The sequence below is a fragment of the Neophocaena asiaeorientalis genome, unplaced genomic scaffold (genome assembly GCF_003031525.2).
Source record: "Neophocaena asiaeorientalis asiaeorientalis breed wild unplaced genomic scaffold, Neophocaena_asiaeorientalis_V1.1 scaffold671, whole genome shotgun sequence".
NCBI classification, from domain to species: domain Eukaryota; kingdom Metazoa; phylum Chordata; class Mammalia; order Artiodactyla; family Phocoenidae; genus Neophocaena; species Neophocaena asiaeorientalis.
The window spans coordinates 1,951,212-1,958,464 of NW_020175533.1; the positions used below are offsets into that span (position 1 = coordinate 1,951,212).

At 45.2% G+C, this 7,253-nt stretch overlaps 1 protein-coding gene across 3 annotated transcripts in view; it reads left to right on the plus strand.

Annotated features, from left to right (window-relative positions):
- The first annotated feature begins 639 nt into the window (after positions 1-639).
- Positions 640-7,253, plus strand: part of CASR (calcium sensing receptor) — a 79,302-nt gene continuing 72,688 nt past the window's right edge. Inside the window, exon 1 of one of the 3 annotated variants that reach the window (XM_024769308.1) lies at positions 640-691. The gene's annotated coding sequence lies outside the window, so the exon portion shown is untranslated. Of the gene's footprint in view, positions 692-739; positions 1,020-1,214; positions 1,339-7,253 lie in introns of those variants that run through there. The other 2 variants (XM_024769305.1, XM_024769306.1) reach the window with 2 other exon arrangements.

Here is a 7,253-nt window from a genome sequence, read left to right on the forward strand (position 1 = left end):
TTTTTTTTTTGCTTTATAAGTAAACAAATACTCCCTCCTTGTTCTAAAAACATTTTGAGGCACTCCTGCCTTGATGTTTCTCATTTTAACGATTGTATAATATCTCATTCAGTTACCCTACCATAATTTATTTTACCAATTTCCTATTGTTGACAGTTTGATTTTGTTTCTTTGCTTTTTGTGGGTTTTTTTTTTTTTTATTGTTTTCTGTAATAAAAGATCCTGCTACAAACATCTGCACATAAGTATTATTTTGTTCCGGAAATTTCTCCAAGAATGGAATTAATGCATCAAAGAGGATAACAACTTTTGTGGCTCTTTATAGAGACTAGCAAATTGCTCACCCAAAGGAGTATGTGTTATTTGAGGATAAAAAGAAATAACTGGCTGTTTACAAAAGAAATCAATTTTCCACTTATTCATAAAGTATTCGATCCCCTGATAGGTGGCAGGTGCCGTGCCAGGGACTGAGTACAGGGATGAGCAGGGCAGGCCGAGTCGCGGTCTTCAAGGAGAGCACGGTCAGGTCGGGCAGAGGAAACGACACGCAACAGGTGTCTGCCTCTAACCAGGGAGGGCCGAAGCGCCCTTTCGCGCAAGAGAGTGGAAGGAGGGAGCTGTTTGCAAGCACCGAGATCTCGCAACGAAGGCAGCACCTGACCTGAGTCTTGCAGAATGAGTAAGAATTTTGGTACGCGATTTGTATTTATTTTACGGTGACTTTCTGGCCTTTTATCGGAAAAAAAAGTTTCCCACTCTTAGCACTGAGCACAGAGAACGTTGGAGGAGTCGTAGGCCCCCAACCTCTTAAGCCTCTTTCCATCTCCAAGGAGGAGGAGGAAAGTGGGGGGTCTCTCCAACCTCCGGAGCAGGATCTGGGGTCCGGGACCTCCCAGCGCGGCACCGGAAAGAACAGGAGAGGACGCGAGCGCGGGGCCCGCCGCCCGAGAACCAGACCCGACGCGTGGCCCTCGGCGCCTGGCTCCAGCGGAGTCAGCTCAGCACGACCTGGGAAGCCGGTGAGGGAAACGGAGCTGCCCGGGGTGGAGGGCTGAAGAGCAGCCCGCGAGCGGCTCCGAGGGGAGCTGGACTCGGCAGTCGGGGACCCCGAGGGGGCGGGAGCGGGAGAGGGGCGGAGCTCCGAGGCCGGGGCAGCGGCTGCAGCCCAGAGGGTCTGTGGGGGCTGCTTTGGACATATCCGAGGACGAGCGCCTCTCCGAGAGCGTGACCTTGGCTTCGGGAGCCGACCCCGCGCGCCGTCTTGAGCGCGCCTTGTGGAAACCCACGGCCGACGGGCCAGCGCTGCCCGCGGTGAGGCAGCCCGGGCCGGGGCGCCAGGTAACCTGGACCACCGGCCGCGAGGGCGGTCAGAAAGGGCCCCAGTGGGGGAGGGGCAGTGACGGGGCTGGGGGCCGCGGGCTGGGGGCTAAGCGAAGGGCGCACGCTGGAGCAGCTCAGGCCTCGGAACACTGGGCGTGGGGCGTGGGGGAAGTCAGGGTCCACCTTACCGGACCAAGGGCTCACCGGTCCTCAGAAGGGGCAGTGGGTCGCCCTCGCGGATGAACGGGAGTGCGCACGAAGACGCGGCTTCTGGGTAGCGTCTTGTGCCTCCGCCTTGTTTCTGCCCGTGACACAATCAGAAAGTATTCCCTTAACGTGTGTTAATGAGAGAACGGGCAGTTTTCTAGTGTGTGTGCATGTGGAAGGCTACAGCGTCAGCACCCATCCTTCTGGGCCCTGAGTCCCCGAGCAGGATCCTTGGCCCAAGCCTCCAGCTGCCTTGGGGACCTTGTCTCAGTGACACCAAACTAAGGTGTCAGTCCCAGGGCTTTATCACCAGCCGCTATATTCCTTGGGGAGAAAAAAGAAGTACCAGTTTGATGGAATCTTTTATTATTTTTTAATCAATAAATTATAGTTTAAATAGATGATTTTTTAAAAAATCAAATAATGCAAGTTTAACTTCTAGAGATATTCCTATACTTGTATTTGTGTCTATTTATACCTTCCTTGTTTTTTACCCATATCTTTTTCAACTCTACTTCTTCTGTCCCCTCCCTTTGATTCGTTATCTCACCTCCTGCCTAATGAAAGTACCAAAAGAAAATGACGTCACCGCCACTGGCCGCATCCCTTAATCTCCTGGGTTCCTCGCTGGTCCCACCCCTGCTCTCTTCAAAAGTCTTTCACCCGGGTGGCCCTTGGGGTAGGGAGCCCACTCCCGAGAGGACATTTCTTTTACTTGTCTTAACTCTCCCAGAGATTCAAAGAAAGGAGCTTTGGGAAAGAGCCCCTGATGAATTCTGTACTACCTGTTCTTTCTCTTAAACTGGACTTTGCAAATGCAGTTTAAGTAGGGTCTGGTACTGAGGAAAATTAATGAAGGAAATTTCCTAAAGTGTTCTAGATTTCCAGAAATTAACACTTCACTAGTTCCTATTCCTGAAAGCAGAACTTTGCCAGTCACACTTCCCATTTTCTCTGCTGCCTTCACCTAGGACCAGCAAAGTAACAGGAATAGGATTTTTCATCAGTAGGAATCTCATAGGGTGGATGTTTTATATTTGTGAAGGGGCTCAGGGACATACCTTTGCGGTAGACAAGGCGGGAGGGGAAGATATAGAAGAAGGAGTTAGAGGGGATCAGGGGATTAGAAAGAGAGGAGCAGGCCAAGACCCTTAAGAGGAGAAGAATCCTGGAAGCGGGGCCCTGTCATTTAGGAACAACCTCTAGATAATTTGGCTAGCAGACCACACATGCAGCTTACTTCTTGCCATCAACCAACACAATCAACTACTTTCCAAGACTTTTTCTATGCAAGGCCAAAACATACTGAGAAGTGGGGAAAAAAATCAGCAAATTAACCCACTTTTGTCTATGTGATAAAATAGAAGTGGTTTAAATTATTTTTCCTGAATTAATAGCGTTTTTTAGGAGTTGTGTAGACTGTTTAAAATAACCTAATAGCTACTCCAGTCACTACATTTTCCTTTGCTGTGTTCATTTTTTCATGTTGCATGACCTTGACCTGCATCCCACACAGTTCAGGAAGTTCAGGTTGGTTAGAAGCTGCCACTTCTAAGAGCCATTTTAAATGAAGGATTGGGAGAGGAGAGGATTGGAAAATAAGGACTGAGCCTTGTGGTAGGGTAGGGGAATAATGAAGAGGGATGCACTGAGTACCAGCTTGAGACTGGTAAGGAATCGGGTATAATTCTTAGAACAAGGCAATAATGAGTAAGTAAGACGTGAAGGACTCATTCATCATTCATTCGTTCATTCAGAATGTTTGCAGAATGCCTGGCTATGTACCAATCACTGGGAGAAAAATGATGAATAAAACCAGGCAAGGTCTCTGATCTCCTGGAGTTTACAGATGCTTTGGGGAGGCCACCATTAGTAAAATAACTGAGTATTGAATATGTAATTACAAACTAAGATAAGCTTTCTTTTTTTTTTTTAAGCTTTCCTTCTTTTTTTCATTATTATTTTATTTTATTTATTTATTTTGATTGCGCCAGGTCTTAGTTGCGGCTCACGGCCTGCTTAGTGGCATGCAAACTCTTAGTTGCGGCATGCATGTGGGATCTAGTTCCCTGACCAGGGATCAAGACCCGCATCCCCCGAGTTGGAAGGCAGATTCTCAACCACTGCGCCACCAGAGAAGTCCCTAAGATAAGCTTTCTAAAGGAAAGAAATAAAGGTCTTTGAGGGTGTATACAGACTGTCCTCTGAGATCAGGGAAGGCTTTCTCAAGGAGGTTTCCCTTGAGCTGAGATTCAAGGGTAGGTGGGAATGTTGGGGATATATATGGCTTTGAGGTAGGACCAGAATGTATCAGTTAGGAATTCCATTTGGCTGCCAGTAATCAAGAAGCCAGGTGTACTGTTTGCAATACTGCATATGCACACATGTAGAGTTGGAATTTCTGGAATTTGGGGCAAGGATGCTTTGTCATCACAGCATTGTTTGTACTGCCCTGAGTTGGTCATGGTTTTCCATTATTGTTGTTCTTGCTTCTAAATTAAACGTTTAGATTAATTTTATTCTTGTCAGTTTATTGCGCACAATAAAATGTGTGCATTGTGGTTCAAATGTGAATCATCCATATTTCCACTGCTAAGGTAGATATGTCCATAACTCCCATACCAAATTTGGCTTGTATGGTGATATCTCATTGTTGTCACTGAATACTTTCCCAGGTGAAAACAGGTGTGGCAGGTCAGCTACAGTGTCTTCTCTCCACCCCTATCCACTGCTCTAGTTTTAGTTACCCTAAAGCTGCATGTACCTCTTCAAAGTTTCATATACAGTCGTTAGGTAAAGAAAAAAATTACCAATTGCATTGACGCTGTAAGTAAAATTAACATAAATCTCACAATATAGTGGCATGGTGAGTTTTGACCAAGCATCATATTTCATGTGCAAATATTTTTATTCGTTCAACAATATTTACAGTGAACTTTCAATATGCCTAGCACTCTGTTAGATACTGTGGGTAAAATGGATTAGTAAGATTCAGTCCCAGCATTTAAGGAATTCACAGAAGTGTAAGAGGAGAGAGTCATACTTACCTATGTAAGGGTAGGAAAGCATTGTGGTTGCTAGAATGGAAGCATAACTAACGTACAGTGATACACAAGGAAGGGGAGTGGTCAATTCTACTAGAAAAGGAGAGGAGGGGTCCAGAAAAGGTTCATGGAAGAGTTAATACTTGAGCTGAATCTTGAAAGATGAGACATACCACGAGATAGACAAAGGGGAGAAGGCATTATAGAAGAGGGATCCATGTGCCCAAACAAAGACACGCATGAAACAGAGTGTCAAGGTCGAGGACCTGCAAGTGTCTCAAAGAGCTGAAGCATAAAGAGCAAAGAGGGTCTCATGAAGAGATAAGGCTGGAGTGGCGGGCAGGCCAGGTCACAGAACCTGCATGCCATCACACCGATAGCATTGTGATTAAAGTATGTGCTCTGAGGTCAGACAGTCCCAGGTATGAGTCATGGTTCTGCCATTTTCTAGCTGTGGGGCCTTGGTCAAGTCACTTAGCCTCAATAAGTAATGGTAACGAAGGTTGTATCTCTCTCATAAAGTTGCTGCAAGAACTGAATTAAGTCATGGAGTACCTGGCACTTTATGCACCCACTTGTTGTTGGCTGTTATTTTCATTTTTTATCCTGGGGCAAAGGGAGCCACTGGAGGGTTTTACGTAGAGAAGTGACTTAGTGAGCATTTTTGTTTAGAGCGCTGTCATTCTGGCTGCATGTGGATGCTGGGTTAATGGGGGGTAAGTTTGGAGGAGAGCAACCATTTAAAGAGATTATAACCATTCAGATGATGGTGATGATGGCCTGAACCATGGTGGCCATGGGCATGGAGAAAAGGAGACAAGTGCTTGAGATGTCTGCAAGGTAAATACCACAGAACTCAATTACTCATTAGCTGTGATAAATGGGATTCTAGTCTGTCATCCTTTGGTACTGTCATCCAAGTGTTCTTAGGATAAACAAAAGGAAGCCAGGTGTCAAGCAGAACTGGGGATCAGATATTTAGGAAGTGCTTATATACTGAGGACTCAGTGATTGGTACCCAAAAAAAGCTGCCTTTCTAATTTAGGAGACCCCTTGACAATTTCCATCTCATAACATTAAATAGGATCAGGAAAGTCTAGTTCATCCATAACAAATTTCATTCATTCATTCATCCTGTCTCTCTCTGTTTCTCTCTCTCTCTCTCTCTCTCATTTCTGGGAGGCTTTTAGCTCAAGGTGGACGAACGTTAGACTTCATCCATTTGCCATTGTCATAATGTGGCACATATAACCCTCACTCATGCCTGGTACTTTTGGTTCAATTCTTGCCTGACACTGGCATGACTGAATTTTTCCTTCTTTTTTCTCAAGTGTCCTCCCACAGTCCAATAACCTCTGGCCAAGGTGCCTTTATTAAAGTCAGTGAGAATGAGAGGATTTAGGTGGTCCCTATTTTATAATACAGTGTAGTCTTGGTAACCGCATTTGTCCATTCATAAGACAGAAGATAATCCAGACATATGGATAGTGTCTGCTGAAAAGTTGCTGGGAGCTTTATGCCTGTATCCCCCAAATGTGGATCCTGGGAAACGCTGATTGAATGTGGTTCTCTTGGATTCAGTTGCTTGAACAACTGTCTAATTACTTGAAGCCACAGAAATGAACAGACCTTAAATTAGGCAGGGCCAATGAGTGAGGTGGCAAAATGTGAAACGAGGGGTAAAAAAGGTCTGTTTCTGCCATGGACAGTCTAGAATTTGATTAAAAGTGGACTTTCCCTTTTCCGATAAGCAGCCTGAGGGGACCTCTAAAAATGGTTCGCTATTCACCTGACCCAGAAAACCCCACAAAACCATGCAAGTCAAGATGTTCAAATCTTCATGTTCACTTTAAGAACACTTTTGAAACTGCCCAGGCCATTAAGGGTATACATATCCAAAAAGCCACCAAGTATGTGAAGGATGTCACTTCAAAGAGGCAACGTGTGCCATTCCGTCATTACAATGGTGGAGTTGGTAGGTGTGCCCAGGCCAAACAGTGGGGCTGGACGCAGGGTCGGTGACCCAAAAAGAGTGCTGACTTTTTACTGCACATGCTCAAAAATGCAGAGAGTAATGCTGAACTTAAGGGCTTAGATGTAGATTCTCTGGTCATTGAGCACATCCAGGTGAACAAAGCCGCCAAGATGCGGCACTGGACTTACAGAGATCATGGTTGGATCAACCCATACACAAGCTCTCTCTGCCACATTGAGATGATCCTTACAGAAAAAGAAGTTTGTTCCTAAACCAGAAGAGGACGTTGCACAGAAGAAAAAGATATGCTAGAAGAAACTGAAGAAACAAAAACTTATGGCCTGGGAATAAATGCCACAAAAAATAAATGCAAATAAAAGTAAAAAAAAGTGGACATTCCATCTCTGTGACCTTCGGCAATCTATCTAAGCTCTGTGAGCCTCAGTTTTCACTGATGGCTATCCCTTTGATAGCTATAAATCTGAGGTAATGTTTCCTCCAAAGGGTAGTTGTCAGGTTGAAATGGACTCTATATGGAAAGTACTTAACGCAGTGCTTGGCATATGGTAGCTGCTTACCTGGCCCGTATCCTTTGCCCCTGCTTGTCTCTGAGGTTTATCCTTACATGGAAAAAACAGGAAGGATGAAGGTTTCTTAGGTTTAGTAAACTGAATTAATTGGCTTTTATGGATTTCACATCTATGATT